This window comes from Hemitrygon akajei, chromosome 20 (genome assembly GCF_048418815.1).
Source record: "Hemitrygon akajei chromosome 20, sHemAka1.3, whole genome shotgun sequence".
NCBI classification, from domain to species: domain Eukaryota; kingdom Metazoa; phylum Chordata; class Chondrichthyes; order Myliobatiformes; family Dasyatidae; genus Hemitrygon; species Hemitrygon akajei.
In genome coordinates, this window is record NC_133143.1 from 17,798,032 (window position 1) to 17,815,564 (window position 17,533).

At 40.3% G+C, this 17,533-nt stretch overlaps 1 protein-coding gene across 13 annotated transcripts in view; it reads left to right on the forward strand.

Annotated features, from left to right (window-relative positions):
• The window catches only part of atxn1a (ataxin 1a), a 478,304-nt gene that overhangs the window by 210,220 nt on the left and 250,551 nt on the right, over nucleotides 1-17,533 (forward strand). The window contains exon 6 of one of the 13 annotated variants that reach the window (XM_073023940.1): nucleotides 13,110-13,220. The exons of the other annotated variants lie outside the window; for them this stretch is intronic. The gene's annotated coding sequence lies outside the window, so the exon portion shown is untranslated. The remainder of the gene's footprint in view (nucleotides 1-13,109; nucleotides 13,221-17,533) is intronic. 13 annotated transcript variants of the gene reach the window in all.

Here is a 17,533-nt window from a genome sequence, read left to right on the forward strand (position 1 = left end):
GTGGGGGCCCAGCCATTGGGTATATTTAAAGCAAATAGGTTCTTGATTAGTAAGGGCATCAAAGGTTATGGAAAAAGGCAGGAGAATGGGGTTGAGAGGGAAAATAAATCAGCTATGATCAAATGGCGGAGCAGGCTCGATTGGTTATCTGGCCTAATCCTGCTCCTATGTCTTATGGTATTATGGTCTTTCACTCCAGGGAGGTTCAGCATCTTGAAGCATTTATGTATGCAAGCTCTTTCTCACCATGTCAAATTTATTTGTCTAAGACGCAGGTAATCATGGTCAGCCTTGGATTTAACAGAAAATCTTTCACAACTCTTGTCCTGGCCTGCAAGATATATCAACATGTTTATATGTGGTTTCCTTGACTTCAGAAAGCAGGAGAATAAACAGTCTATCAGACCGTGGCTTGGCTCAGACTCTAACTCTTATCCTGAATTATTGAACCATGAACAGATAAATGACCAGTAACAAGGAATAGACATAGAGACTTGGCTTTCTTCTTTAGGATATATAAACAGTGGACATTTTCTTTCTGAGTTAGCACTGTAGCAGGGCTCCTGATTAATTTTGTTTGGTGATTTTAGCATTGTGCTACCAAGGAAACTCAGTTTTCCATTATGAAGGGTCAATTCAAAATGGTTGCCAACTCAGACACAGTCTAATTAAAGAAAAGCAACATTTTGAGAACAGTCATAAAAATAGGTATTTTAAAAACTTGACAAGATCATTTGAATTTTCACTCAAATATAAAAAAATAAGCTGACCTATAAGATTGCAGTTGAATGGGATGAATCAAAAAAGCAGGCATACCATTACTAATAACCTTCTTGTATAGCTCAATTATCAGACACGCATTTCTAAAAGACGTGATTCTAAAGGTTGCTCTTTTTTATGTGAATCTAACGTTTAACCCTGTGAGTATATGGGCAGCAAGAATGTCAAAGGTATAATGCACCAAAGTTGCATTTTTTCTCAGCAATCCTGAAAAGCAAAGATAATTACCAAAACTTTATTGTCAAGATGTAAGTGTTACATTTTCTGGATTCTCCCACAGTAGATGACAACTGACAATTCCTGGAGTTTTGAGGTTGAATGCCTGCTTCATGAGTATCATCTTTCAAATATGTGTTGCAATATAATGTGTTGCAAAGTATTGCTATTGCAAAATTGATTAATTTTGCAAAGGTCCAAAAATTTAAAAAGTAACAGATTCTGGAAATCTTAAGTAAAAACAGAAAATGCTTGATACATTCAGTTGGTCTGGTAGCATTTAACAAATAGTGAACATTTTAACTGAAAGACTCTTCATAGCTTTTGTTCATTTTGTCTCTCTTCAACTGATGCCATTAACTAATTGACTAAATAAGCTATAGCACTTACCCCACAGTAATACCGGCTTCTCCCTTTTGCAGATACTGGGGCTACACAGTGGCAGCTAGTTTGTCCGCTGCCTCAAGCTCCAATGATCTGAGTTCGAACTTGATCTTTGTTGGTATGGAGTTTGTGTCATTTCCCTGTGACTACATGGATTTAATCCTCTGTTCCAAAGACGTGGTATAATATGTTAATATGGCCACTGTAAATTGTGTCAAGAATATAGATTGGTAAAATCTGGCAGAGTTGGGGTAAGTGGGGAGAATAAAATGGGATTGGTGCCGATTGTGTGAATGTTTGATGTCAGTTTAGGCTAAGTGGGCTGTGTGCCTCTGACTATATCCCCTTTTTCTTAGTCATCAGTTCCCCCAACTTTCTTGAAACTTAATTTCTCTTTCCAAATTCTGATGAAAAATCTTCAACCTGAAACATTATCTGTTTCCCTATCTGATGCTCCTTAACCTAAGAGTTTTATTTCCCCAAACATTTTCTGTTTTTAATTACAAAGTTGCTTCTCAGTTTTCAGTGCTTACCTACATGTCACTTAAGGCAGCAATGAGGGTTCTCAATCCTTGGCGGTGTTCAGGGCTTCCTTCATCATGTCAGTAGTTTCCTGTTGGTTTTCAATCATGCAAGTCCAGGGTGGAGACTCAGGAATATTGCCACTCTCAGATGTAGAAGGATTCTTCATTGCTGTTTCTATACCAATTTGTTTTTTATTTGCTAGCCCTGAGCTGTACCTCCGAACCTGGAGGCCTGGTGGACCACTCTTAGTCTGGCTTCTACCCTTTGACCTGTTTGCATGGGTGAGCCTACCAGAGCCAAAGCATAAAGCCCTAACTCCAGACAACATAGCTCGCCAGGTCATTGAACTATGCAAGCCTGCAAACCCAAGGGCAAGGTTGTGGTCCTCTTGGAAGTCACCTTCAGTGCACCACATACAAATTGCTGGAGGAACTCAGCTGGTCAGGCAGTATCTATGGTAATGAATAAACAGTCGATGTTTCAGGCCTAGACCCTTCTTCTGGATCAGTTTCATTGGACTGCAGGCTCTACTTTTATGGAGTTGATTTGCACTGCCTGTTGTGCTGAATTTTATTTGTTACATCAATATCAGAAAGATATAAATCTAGTATTCCAAATGTGGTTAGGATTAGAGATTTCTGTTTCTCCAAGTATATATTTTCAGTTTTTCCAGAAGCAGATCATGCCGTATTTCCCAAATGATTAAGTTGCTTCCATACGTTAAAGACACTGTTCTCAATTCCTAACCACCCCCCTTCCCAGCCTGTTAACCCACATGAGACTTTTTCCAGGATTTCTGTTGCAGTGTTCTTATGTAAATAACTGCCTGCCTTCAAGTAAATTAGTTTCAGAAAGCTTTCCTGACCACTTTTAGTTGTGAGTTATTTATTTTCATATTCAAAAAGACCAAGTGTCTAATGCAGCAAGTATAAGATGTAATTTGATTGTTTGAGATGTTGCTTTTTCAGGAAACTATTGCCAGTTGCTTAAATGTGCTGGCCGCTTTTCTAACACTGCATTTCTTGTGTTTTTTTTAATTCCTAAAATTCATGACTTTCTGAAAAATACAGTCCAAGTTGCAAAACAACTGCTTTAGGCATGATTTTTTCCCCCAGATTTCAGTTTCGTACTTCTTACTACTAATGGGAAACGTGTACCAACAAATAAAGGATTGTCAGCATTTTGAGGCCATTGTCCTTTTGTTCGCAGCTGCGGATGGCAGCTAGTGTTGCTTGCAGATTCTGTTGCTGTTCTGTGGGATGAAGTGGGTGAGAATTCTCAAGATAGTTTAGTGAGATCAGGAATTCCAGCTTCAGTGCAGCTCAATTCCTCTGGAATAGGTTCAGGTAGAAGATTGATTTCCTGTAGTTCTGATTATAATATTTAACCCAGAGCAATAGATGCACAAATTAATTGAGGGGAAATCAGTAAGTGGGTCATTCTCTGTGGAGAGAAAGTGCGTGGGGGGAAATGCAGGGGTGAACTTTGGTGGAAGCAAAAGGAAATGTGCTTATAAACTGGGGCTAGGTGGCAAAATGTGGAACAGAGGATGGATGAAAAGGAGTTGAAAGAGAAAAAAGATAGGAGAGAGGATGGAAGCACAAAAGGAGAGAGAGTATTCTGGAGTGTCTGGGAGAGGTATATGGAGGAAGTCTACTATTGAACAAAAGAGTACGGAAAGTGCCTGAGAAATTTAGAGAAATTGACTTGATGAACTCCACTCTGGGTGGAAGTGAAAGTTCCCTGTGTCATTTGAATAATGTCTTATAATTTTAAGAATCATATTCGTAATCAGGTTTATTAGCACTGCCATATATGAACAGTGCAAAGACACAACATTTGTTATTAATTATAAAAGAGTTTTTTCAAAACTCCTTAGATTCTGGATTAGTTCCTGAGGATTGGAGGGTGGCTAATGTAACCCCACTTTTTAAAAAAAGGAGGGAGAGAGAAACCGGGGAATTATAGACCGGTTAGTCTGACATTGGTGGTGGGGAAAATGCTAGAGTCGGTTATCAAAGATGTGATAAACAGCACATTTGGAAAGAGGTGAAATCATTGGACAAAGTCAGCATGGATTTGTGAAAGGAAAATCATGTCTGATGAATTTTATAGAATTTTTTGAAGATGTAAGAGGGGATAAGGACCCACACAGGAGATTAGTGTGCAAACTTAAAGCACACGGTATTGGGGGTATGGTATTGATGTGGATAGAGAATTGGTTGGCAGGCAGGAAGCAAAGAGTGGGAGTAAACGGGACCTTTTCAGAATGGCAGGCAGTGACTAGTGGGGTACCGCAAGGCTCAGTGCTGGGACCCCAGTTGTTTACAATATATATTAATGATTTAGACGAGGGAATTAAATGCAGCATCTCCAAGTTTGCGGATGACACAAAGCTGGGCGGCGGTGTTAGCTGTGAGGAGGATGCTAAGAGGATGCAGGGTGACTTGGATAGGTTAGGTGAGTGGGCAAATTCATGGCAGATGCAATTTAATGTGGATAAATGTGAGGTTATCCACTTTGGTTGCAAGAACAGGAAAACAGATAATTATCTGAATGGTGGCTGATTAGGAAAAGGGGAGATGCAATGAGACCTGGGTGTCATTGTACACCAGTCATTGAAGGTGGGCATGCAGGTACAGCAGGCGGTGAAAAAGGCAAATGGTATGTTGGCATTCATAGCAAAAGGATTTGAGTACAGGAGCAGGGAGGTTCTACGCAGTTGTACAAGGCCTTGGTGAAACCACACCTAGAATACGGTGTGCAGTTTTGGTCCCCTAATCTGAGGAAAGACATTCTTGCCATAGAGGGAGTACAGAGAAGGTTCACCAGATTGATTCCTGGGATGGCAGGACTTTCATATGAAGAAAGACTGGATAGACTAGGCTTATATTCACTGGAATTTAGAAGATTGAAGGGGGGATCTTATTGAAACGTATAAAATTCTAAAGGGATTGGACAGGCTAGATGCAGGAAGATTGTTTCCGATGTTGGGGAAGTCCAGAACGAGGGGTCACAGTTTAAGGAATAAGGGAAAGCCTTTTAGGACCGAGATGAGGAAAAACTTCTTCACACAGAGAGTGGTGAATCTGTGGAATTCTCTGCCACAGGAAACAGTTGAGGCCGGTTCATTGGCTATATTTAAGAGGAAGTTAGATATGGCCTTTGTGGCTAAAGGGATCAGGGGGTATGGAGAGAAAGCAGGTACAGGGTTCTGAGTTGGATGATCAGCCATGATCATACTGAATGGCGGTGCAGGCTCGAAGGGCCTATGTTTCTATGCAAAAACAGAAATAAATAATGTGGTGTTCATAGCCTCATGGACCATTCAGTAACCTGATGGGGGGAACCAATTTCTAAAATGAGTGTGGATTTTCAGACTCCTGTACCAGCTCTCCAATGGAAGTCAAGAGAAAGGAGTTTGCTCTGGATGGTGAGGAAACTTAATGATAGATGCTGCCTTCATAAGGCACCAGCTCTTGAAGATGTTGTCTGGTGGGTGGGCAAGATTGTGCACATTCTAGCTGAGACTGCAACCCTCTGCCAATGTTCCCTCTAATTTGTAATGACCAGTGTGTGCAAACATTTTGTGCTGCACAATTTTTTGTCTAGGGAAGACACGCTCAAATCCCGCCAAACTTGTGAGATTGAGACTGCTTGATCCCACCTGGTTTATGTGGATGTTGTGTCATTTGCTACCCTGTCACAAATTAGTGTCATGAAATAACAGACATTACATTGCATACGATTAAAGAAATTATATTTATGAATTTTAACTCAACTAAAGGGTTAGTAAAGAATAAGCAAAAGGAAAGGGCCCATTCTAATTAAACAGTCAAATGTTCACAAGTTGGAGCTCATCTTGAACTTCTCTGTCACTCATGTGCTGTGCCCTCGGTCAACGTGAAAGCACACACCACCTTCCGAACGTTGCTTGCAATCCATCTCGAACAAATGGGCCTTCCACCAGATTGTGTACGACAACTGGTTCTCCCCAGTGTCTTCTGTTACGTACCCGTGGGTATCTTGTGACTGTCACATGACCATGATGTAATTGAGGCTCTGCTGGGCATGATGTAATGGTCTTGTGATGGTGGAGTGATGTAATTTTCCCGCCAGTGTGAGGTCATGTGATGGTTTTTTTTTCAACAGGGTATACAAGGAGAACCCCTCCCTGTGACGCAGGTCAGTTCATGGCTTAAGTCATCAGTGACTCCATTCTGCTGCGTATTTGATTTTATGACACAGTTTCGTTTTAAAAGTGGAGTTTTAGTTTCTACTGTAAGAATTGTTGTGCCGGCAGTTCTGAAAATCACTGTCAGTTAAAGTCCAGTCGGAGAGTGAAGAATTATTGAAGTTTGGGAAGCTGAAGGATCGAGGAAAGTTGATGATGTTGGCAGTGAAACAGGTTTGACCTTATTTAATCTTCATTCGGAAGGAATTAGTAACCTGCACCCATGTTAGTCCCTGCTTTAAGAGCAGAAAGGACTGGGGCGCAGTGAGTTATTCGCCAAGGAAAGGTCAGTGCCTTAAGCCGTTTTATTTCCTCTGCCATAAATCCTTTGGGCGAGGCATACTTCGGCTAGGGTCAGCAGCAACGTCACGTAAGAGAATTTATTACTTCAAGGAAAATCTCTCCTAAGTGACTGTGTGAATCATTTGGACTTTTTGCAATACTACTTTAAAGAACTGAGTTCGCATTTCTCGCTTTAAGAACTGTTGGAGCTGCCGTATAGCAGCCGACTTCTGGTTAAGTTAGTCGTTTGTTTACTTTTGGTTTTTTTTAGCAGGGTTTAATAAATGTTTTATTTGTTATAAAAAATCTCTCTCAATTATAATATTCATTGTTGCTGGATCGTAACACTTCTCTCTTCATCTCCTCTTGAACAAAATCCCCAAACCCAACCTTAGTGTCCCTCACCAGAGAAACCACAATCCAACCATCCTAATTGGATGGCAGACATCATCTCTTATCTTCAACAAAAACCCAAAGAAGCATGAAACCAGACTAGACTACTCTTACAGAACTGCCAAAATGTAATAACAGCAAAAATATGAACTAGGGCATTTTATTTATATATATATATATATAATGTCTGTGTATATCTGTATATGTGTTTGTGTATCTATATAATATTATAAGCAAAACACTGTTATTAAGAACTTTGATCCCCTCTGGGTATGATCATTTTTGCTCTTATTCATCTGCATTCTCACAAAACATGCTTAGCAGACCTATAGAGGGTAATGAAGGATTTTCTCGCCAGAGCTTTTGCTCACTGTCCATAAGTGAATTGCTTGCTGCTTTAAAAAGTCAAGTTTCCAACTATCACTCCACTTCTTCCCACTTGCAAATTCTCCAGCAACTTCTGTGTCATGAAAATACATGCAGGTTATACCAGTTTCTGTATTGTACATAATTATTTTTTATAGCTGCACATTCCTGACCTCATGAGCTTTTGGTGCAGCACTTTCTACTGTTTCATTAAACCATTCTGCTTTAAATGAACTAGCATTTCTGTGCTTCACACCCTTTGCATCTTTGGAATTTGATGCAGTGAATCAATAATTTATTCAATAAAAACAGTATAAATAAGCCAGTTCTTGGAACTTGCAGACAAATCTTCGCAGACTACACGTGTCAACACTGCCCACATCAGAAACTGGAAAAGGAAATGTGATTGTGTACGGTCGTGAAATGTATTCAACATCCCAGTGAAGGTGACAACCATTTTTGTGCAGTTTAAATTCCTTTGTGCGCTATTAGCAAAAGATGTGTGCAGATGCACACCTTCGAGAGAACATTATCCTCTGCTGCTTCTTGCAGTCCGGTGCATTGGAGCCTCCATATGTGATGCAACTAGTCAGAATGCTCTCCACTGTACATCTGTTGAAATTTGCCAGTTTTTTGATGACATACCACTTCTCCTCAGACTGCTAAAGAAGTAGATTCTCTGACAGGTCTTCTATGTAATTGCATTAATATGTTGAGTGTATGATAGATCCTGTGAGACATTGACACCTAGGAACTTGAAACTGCTCACACTTTCCACCACTGACTCATAAATGAGGATTAGTGTATGTTTTCCTGTTGTATTTAATGGTAAATAGGAAGGGTGTATAACCACAACTTCACTTTGAGAGATGAATGAAATGTCTGCAATTAAATTGGTAAATTAGTTTCTTATTGTCACATGTGCTGAGTACAGTGAAAAGCTTGTTTAGCATACCATCCATGTTTTCTCACCTAGTAGATGGCTGTTCGTTATACCCACAGCTTATGCTGTGACATTGTAATGCTTCATTGTATTTTATCTAACCACATGCCAAACGTAATATTGTGGACTCTTTTAAAGATGTGGCTCAGCTTTGCTTTTGTTTGTTTACCAGTTTGTAATATATAACTCAGATTGGCAGGATTGGGACAGAGTGAAGAAATATGGTGAGACATCTGGATCTGCTTGTGCAACTACCAAGCAGAAGGAAGAAGGGAGTGAAGTCTGATCTTTATCTGCTCACTCAGATCAGCTACAATAGGATGCAATAATTGATGTGTCATTAAATGAAGTATAAATAATCACATTACCCTGACACACCCATTCTATTTTAGAACCTCTGTTGTGGACTTGTTCACATAAACTATATTGATATTACAATGCAATGCTGAAGAGGTACTGCCAAAACCTTCTTAGTCTTTGTGTTTGCACATGATCCCGGTATTTAAAAGCAGATAATAATTGCACCCAACACCAATTTGCAAATCATGCATTTTTTTTTGAATTTTGGTGTTTTTTTAGGAGAAAAGAGTAATGTACTATTTTCAAAATTTGAAAATGGAATATAAAACATTGTTTCCTTGCAGTAATATGTTACACTTGATGTTTTATGTATTATGTGCACGATTAGAATAGGACAGATCTACTATTGTAAGAAAAAGGCATGGAGGGAACATTGGAAGTAAAGGGAAAAAGAGCAAATGCAAATTATGTACTTTTAATGACACCATTGAAAAGAAGCTTGTCATTTATTTCCTATGACTGTTGTAGTTCAGCATTTGACTGGTTTTCTTTTTTAATCAAGCTCTTTTATGACTTTCAATCCAGAGTCTAGGTGTAATAATTAAGTGTTGAATCTGCTGTGTTTTTGTTTAAAGTTATGATGTAGACATTTGAAAACCTCATTGTTGCACAATGTGAGTATCCAGCTCATTGTGGTTAAAGGTCTTTTTAATCCAGCTGTTAACAGTTAACTTGATTCTCTCTTGTTTATGAAATTGGCTCATTTCTTATATTCTTTGGTCCACTGCCATACTCATCAATCCCACCCTAAATATGGAAGGCGGATCTTGCTTCCCCAAATGGAAGTGGAGCCAAGAGGAAGGCCCTTGAATGGTGGTGGGGCCTCAAAACATAATCAGAACAAGCTTGCCATGAAATTAGAATGCTTTGACAATCAGCAGAGTCATGCCCTTAAGAGTTGCTGATTGTCATAACTGTTAAAGTTTCTCAATACTTCTGAAACAAGCAAATTTTTAAAAATTGCATATTTTAAAATGCTCTAATCAGAAAGTAATGAAATCAACTAAAACCATGAATAATTAATTTGAATTAACAATGTGTTTTGTTTTTGATTAACAACACACACAAAATGCCGGAGGAACTCAGCAGGCCAGGCAGCATCTATGGAAAGGAGTACAGTCAATGTTTTGGGCCGAGACCCTTCCTCAGGAAAAATCAGTATTTTTGATTATTTTTCTTTACCCGATGGCCTTACAATTTCTATCTACCCATTGCAAGGATTCACGGACTTTGGTTCCAACCTGACAGGGTGGTTTTATTGAACTCGTGTCCCCTGACCTTGAACACATAACGATCAAATACTTTATTTACCTGGGGAATTCTTATCCGCGATCCTGGCCACAGTTTACATACCACCAGCAGCCAGTTATAATCAAGTGCTTGCGATACTGCATGATGCTATCTTCAGACAAGAAACAATCCATCCTGACACATTTTAAATCATAGTCAAGGACTTCGACTTGACTTGTTTGAAGAAATCCCTGCCCAATTACCATCAACATATAACCTGTTGCACCAGAGGTCTCAACCCACTGGACCACTGTAAGGAATGCCTACCGTTCCATGCCCAGGCTGCATTTCGGGAAATCTGCTCACTAGGCTGTCCTTCTACCTGCATACAGGGAGTGGTTAAAGAGCGAAGTTCCAGAGATAAGGACAACAAAGAGGTTGCGGGAGGCATAGGAGTGGCCCCTGGATTGCTTTGAATTGACTACTGGGCCATGTTCAAGAACTCTTCTGCAGATCTGAATCAATATACCATGGTTCTCATGGACTTTATAAAGATAGTTGTAGATGGGTCTTCCCCAAACAGAAGCCCTGGATGAACTATGAGAGCTGCAATCTGCTGAGGGCAAGATCAGAAGCATTCAAGTCTGGTGACAAGAAAGTTACAAGAGGTCCAGGTACCGTCTACAGAAAGCAATCTCACGTGCGAAGTGACAATTCTGGAACAAACTGAATCAACTAGGGATGCTTGACAGTTTTGGCAGGTTGAATTATGTCACCTCTTATAAAGTAAAATCAAGCAACATAGGCAACAACAAATGTGCCCAACACCTTCTATGTTCACTTTGACCATCAAAACATGGATGAGCCTTTTCAAACCCCCACAGCTCCCAAAGATCCTGAGGCTGATGTGCGAGCATCCTTAAGAAGGGTGAACCCACGAAAAGCAGGTGAGGCGGGCACTTGGCCAGGTACTAAAGACCTGTGCTGATCAACTCGCTTGAGTGTTCACTGAGATCTTTAACCTTTTGCTTTGGCAGTCTGAGGTACCCTTCTGCTTCAAGCAGGTTTTGATTATATTATTGCCGAAGAAGAACATGCCTCAGTGACTATTGTACAGTAGCCCTTAAATCCACAGTGATGAAGTGCTTCGAGAGATTGATGATGAAACGTATCAACTCCTGCCTGAGAAGCGACTTGGATCCACTCCAATTTGCCTACTGGAGCAACAGGTCCACTGCAGATGCCATCTCATTGGCTCTTCACACAACCCTGGAACATCTGGACAGCACAGATACATATATCAGGATGCTCTTTATTGACTACAGATCTACTTTCAATACCATTATCCCTCAAAACTAATCAGTAAGTTTCAAGACCTTGGCCTCAGTGTCTACCTGTGCATCTGGATCTTCGATTTTGTCACTTGCAGACCCCAGTCAGTTCGGATTGGCAACATCTCTGCCACAATCTCCATCAGCACAGATGTTCCACCATACTATATGGCTAAGCACATGTCATTTTCAAGTTTGCTGATGACATCATGGTCATAGGCTGATTCTAAGGTGTTGATGAATCTGTATATTGGAAAAAGATTGAAAAGTGGTGCCACAACAACAACCTTTTGCTCAATGTCAACAAGACCAGGGAGCTGATTATTGAATTCAGGAGGAGGAAACTGGTCCTCATTAGAGGATCAGCAACTTTAAATTCCTTGGTGCTATCATTTCAGAGGACCTGTCCTGGGCCCAGCACATAAATGCAATTAGAAACATAGAAAGCCTACAGCACAATACAGGCCCTTTACTTACTTTAGAAATTACTTAGGGTTACCCATAGCCCTCTATTGTTCTAAGCTCCATGTACCTATTCAGGAGTCTTTTAAAAGACCCCATCGTATCCGCCTCCACCACCGTCACCGGCAGCCCATTCCACACACGCTCTGTGTAAAAAAAAAAAACACAAAAAAAACAACAACAAAACAACAACAACTTGCTCCTGACATCATCTCTGTACCTATTTCCAAGCACCTTGAAGCTGTGCCCTCCCACGTTAGCCATTTCAGCTCTGGGAAAAAGCATCTGACTATCCACACTGTCAATGCATCCCATCATCTTATATACTTCTTTCAGGTCACCTCTCGTCCTCTGCTGCACCAAGGAGAAAAGGCCAAGTTCACTCAACCTATTCTCATAAGGCTTGCTCCCCAATCCAGGCAACATCATTGGAAATCTCCTCTGCAACCCTTTCTATAGTTTCCACATCCTTCCTGTAGTGAGGTGACCAAAACTGAGCACAGTACACTAAGTGGGGTTTGACCAGGGTCCTATATAGCTGTAACATTACCTCTCGGCTCTTAAACGCAATCAGAGGGTTGATGAAGGCCAGTGCACCATAACTTAACCACAGAGTCAACCTGCACAGCAGCTTTTAGTGTCCTATGGACTTGGATCCCAAGATCCCTCTGATTACGAAGAAAGCATGGCAGCGCCTCTACTTTCTACAAGTTGGTAAAGATTCGGCATGACATCTGAAACTTCGATAAACTTCTATAGATGTGGTGTAGAGAGTATATTGACGGCTGCATCACAGTCTGTTATGAAAACACCAATGTCCTTGACTAGAAAATCCTACAAAAAGAAGTGGATATGGTCCAGTCCTCCCTACTTTTGAGCATATCTGCTTGGAGCGTTGTCGCTGCATCCATTATCAGGGATCTCCCACCACCCAAGTCTTGCTCTCTGCTCATTACTACCATCAGGAAGAACATAGAGGAGCCTCAGGACTCATACCAGCAAGTTCAGGAATGGTTATTACCCCTTAACCATCAGGGTCTTGAACCAGAGGGGATAACTTCACTCATCTTCACTTGTCTCATCACTGAACTGTTCCCACAACCTGTGGACTCGTTTGCAAGGACTCATCATCTCATGTTCTCGATATTTATTGCTAATTTAATTATTATTATTTCTTTCTCTTTGTATTTGCAGTTTGTTGACTTTTGCACACTGTTTATGCCCAAGTTGGCATGATCTTTCATTGATTCTATTATGGTTATTGTTCTATTATGGATTTATTGAGTATGCCCACAAGAAATGAATCTCAGGGTTGTGTATGGTGTCGTATATGTACTTTAATAATAAATTTGAGCTTTGAGCATAGAACCAAGAGCAAATATCCCAGATGGAGTTGGGGGTGGGGGTAGAATTCTTCAAACCCTACTGTGTTCTGCATGCAGAATCCAGTGTTGGAATGCACCCAGAGAATGGCTAGGGGAGTTTTTATGGGAGTCCCAAAAATTACACATGCCTATGCTGAGTAACATCAGCAGTTCCTTTTGGAATTCCCCCACAATGTACACTAATATTTTCTCTTTCCTTCATTCCACTTGAATATTAGGAAAGGTGCTGCACCCTGCATGCATCAGCAATTTGAGACAGGCAATGAGGATTCAGTTTAAGCTTCAAAGAGTGCTTGACACCAGGTGAAAGTATAAGACTAGGCACCCAGGTAAGGCACAAACAATGTGATATAGTTTGTGCAGTCTCTTGATGCTTAGCTTGCTTGATTAACCTGAAATAATTTAAGATTAAATTGAGGAGGTAGAGAAAAAAAATTGGGCAGCAGACAAATTAATAAATATTAGTTTATTGAATATTTATTCAACATGTAACTTCCAAAATGCATGAGTTATTCAGGATGAGGTCTTTTGGCCTTGTTTTTGCAATTGCTGCCAGACTTTTAATGTGTGTAAAATATGTTAAAAATGTTAATGGTATACAACGACACACACAAAATGCTGGTAGAACACAGCAGGCTAGGCAGCATCTATAGGGAGAAGCGCTGTTTACGTTTTGGGCCGAGACCCTTCGTCAGGACTAACTGAAAGGAAAGATAGTAAGAGATTTGAAAGTAGTGGAGGGAGGGGGAAATGCGAAATGATAGGAGAAGACCGGAGGGGGTGGGATGAAGCTAAGAGCTGGAAAGGTGATTAGCGAAAGTGATACAGAGCTGGAGAAAGGAAAGGATCATGGGACGGGAGGCCTCAGGAGAAAGAAAGGGGGGGAGCACCAGAGGGAGATGGAGAATAGGCAAACAACTAAATATGTCAGGGATGGGGTAAGAAGGGGAGGTGGGGCATTAACGGAAGTTAGAGAAGTCAATGTTCATGCCATCAGGTCGGAGGCTACCCAGTCGGTATATAAGGTGTTGTTCCTCCAACCTGAGTTTGGATTCATTTTGACAATAGAGGTATACATGTCTTTTAGTTTGAGAGTAAAACACCCACAGTTCACCTGTAGTTGCAGTCTCAACAATATTTGCTGTGTAGGCACAGCTGGAGACTTCTGGAGCTATTCTCCTTTCTACTTTTACACAAGTTGGAATATTTTCAATGCACAAAGTCCAAAAGACTCAAATTTACAATGCCTTTGTTGGCAAAGCTATGTGTATTTTTAGATATTGTCTATTTTTTTGTGTGTAACACTTGTGCATATGTTGCAAAAAATTAATATGCAAGTAGGATTTTCACCAGGTAATCTTGAAGGATTTTTTTTCCCTGTCAATTATTGCAAATTTTATTGGGTTTACTTCTATACCATTCTCTGCTTTTAAGAGTCAGATTATTTTAGTGAATATGAATGTCTTTTGTAATGACATTCAAGCTTTGTTTCCATTGTACTGTGGGACACATTAGAGAGTGTGCATTAAAGCTCATTGCAGCTGACCAATTGCACCAACACTGTGGGGAAAAAATGTAGAATGGATGACTCAGTAATTATTTGTAGTGATTTTGTCATGTTAAATAATACCTATCAGACTTACAGCGAAAATTGTAAAGCCGGATTTGTCACTGTCAATGTAATGAAGCAGAATATCTGGCCTGTAGCCTGCCTTGGTCATTATTTTGAAAATTAGGATAATTACAAGTACTGCAGAGCTCCTTTGATATTGAAGTGATGGCCTACTGGATCAAGTGAGTTATTGTCTCAAGCTGCTTAATGTTCAGAATCATTATCACTGACATCTGTCATGCAGTAGTTGTTTTGCAGTATCAATACAGTACAAGACTTAAAAATTACATTTAAGTTGCAATTAATAAATAGTACAAAGAGAAATATCCAGGTTGAGTTCATAGATTCATAGACTGTTAGGAAATTTGATGAGGAGGGAAAGATGCTTAGAGAGGTTGGTCATGACTAGACCAGCTCTGGCCTCAGCAAGGACCTGAACCCATTGCAATTTGCCTATTGCCACAATAGGTTACAGCAGACGCAATCTCAATGGCTCATCACATGGCTTTAGACCACCTGGACAACACAAACACCTATGTCAGGATGCTGTTCATCGACTATAGCTCAGCATTTAATGCTATCATTCCCAAAATCCTGATTGAGAAGTTGCAGAACCTGGGCCTCTGTACCTCCTACAATTGTATCCTTGACTTCCTAACCAGAAGACCACAATCTATGTGGATTGGTGATAACATCTCCTCCTTGCTGACGATCAACACTGGTGCACCTCGGGTGTGTGCTAAGCTCACTGCTCTACTCTCTATATACCAGTAACTGTGTGGCTAGGCATAGCTCAAATACTATTTATAAATTTGCTGACGAGACAATGTTGGTAGAATCTTAGGTAGTTATGAGAGGATGTACAGGAGTGAGATATGCCAACTAGTGGAGTGGTGCTGCAGCAACAACCTGGCACTCAACGTCAGTAAGACAAAGAGCTGATTGTGGACTTCCGGAAGGGTAAGATGAAGGTGCACATACCAATTCTCGTAAGTGGAGAGAGTGAGCGGTTTCAAGTTCCTGGGTGTCAAGATCTCTGAGGATCTAACCTGGTCCCAACATATCGATGCAGTTATAAAGAAGACAAAACAGTGGCTATACTTCATTAGGAGTTTGAAGAGATTTGATATGTCAACAAATAAACTCAAAAATGTCTATAGATGTACTGTGGAGAGCATTCTGACAGGCTGCATCACTGTCTGGTATGAGGGGGAGTGCTACTGAACAGGACCGAAAGAAGCTGAAGAGGGTTGTAAATCTAGTCAGCTCCATATCTTGGGTACTAACCTACAAAGTACCCAGGACACCTTCAAGGAGCGGTGTCTCAGAAGGGCAGCGTCCATTATTAAGAACCTCCAACACCCAGAGCATGCCTTTTTCTCATTGTTACTGTCAGGTAGGAGGTACAGAAGCCTGAAGGCACACACTCAATGATTCAGGAACAGCTTCTTCCCCTCTGCCATCCGATTCCTAAATGGACATTGAACCCTTGGGCACTACCTCACTTATTTTAATATATAGTATTTCTGTTTTTTGCATGAGTTTTAATCTATTCTATATACGTATACCGTAATTGATTTTCTTATTTACTATTTTTGTTGATTTTTTTCTTCCATATTATGTTTTGCATTGAGCTGTTGCTGCTAAGTTAACAAATTTCACATCACATGCCGGTGATAATAAACCTGATTCTGATTCTGAAAAAGGAGCTGTTCCTAAAACGTTGAGTTGGATATTCAGGCTCCCATACCCTCCATGATGGTAGTAATGAGAAGCGGTCATATTCCAGATGGTGAGGGTTCTTGATGATGGATACTGCCTTCTTGAAGCAAAGCTGTTTGGAGATGACCTTGATGTTGTGGAGGGTTGTGCCCATGATGACCCTGGCTGAGACCCTGGCTCTGCAGCTACTTTTGATGCTGAACATTGGAGCCTGCATATAAAACAGTCAGAGTGCTCTCCACTGTAGAAATTTGTAGAAGTTGTCTTTGGTGACATAACAAATCTTTTCAAACTACCGATGAAGTCAAGCAACTGACTTGCCGCCTTCACGGTTACATCATTGTATTGAGCCCAGATCGATCCTCTGAGATGTTGACATTTAGGAACTTGAAGCTGCTTCTCCTCCAACCCCTCAGTGAGGATTGGTGTGTGTTTTCCCAACTTCCCCTTCCTGAAGTCCTCAATCAGTTCCTTAGCCTGTATGGATATTTTTTAAAGATACCCTCAATGGCAGCTTCCTCATTTTAAAGCACAGTTACTGTCACAGGATCCAATGTATTTTTGCATGATGCCTAGTGAGATCGGCTTGAGCTTCTGAACATTGGACTTATCGAGAATCTAGGTTTTTGCCACTTTAAATCTGTTTCGGGACAGAGGCAAGAGAATATAAAGAATGGAAGGGAAGGACTTGCCTTCGGAGACTTGTTTGTTGGTCAATAATTTACAATTTTGGATACTATTCCAATAAATTTACCACTATGCTGCTCTACCCAAATTTATTTTGAATGTTAAAAAAAAACTTGCCTATTTCTATGGTCACTTTAAAATATCACTGACAGTAAATTTCACTGTGCTGATATTGTTGCTTAAAAAGAGTCCAGCTTGATGTCTAAAATTTACAAATAAGAGAAAATATTTTCTCTTTCATTTTATCAGTTTTCTTTGTAATTTCTCAATTCTGCATACATGTTCATATAGCCTAGAATTTATACTACTTGGTTTAGTGAAGAACAACAATGGAAAAATCCATTTTTTCCCTCTGGTACATTTTAAACAAGTAACTACCGGGTAAGTTCACTGTGGTGTACTCATCTGCAGTGTGCTTTCTTTATTTATCACCTTTCCTACTTGGTATAGTTCTTGACTGCACTTTTTTTGCTGCACCATGTCTTGGGCAAGGATGACTGCATAATAAGTCAGTATTCATTTTATGATGTGGCGTTACGGAGCTTTTAGGCATGAAGTTTTAACCATCATACCTCTATTCTCACCTCAGACTGTGCTGCTCTGAGTGAAAATCAATTATTT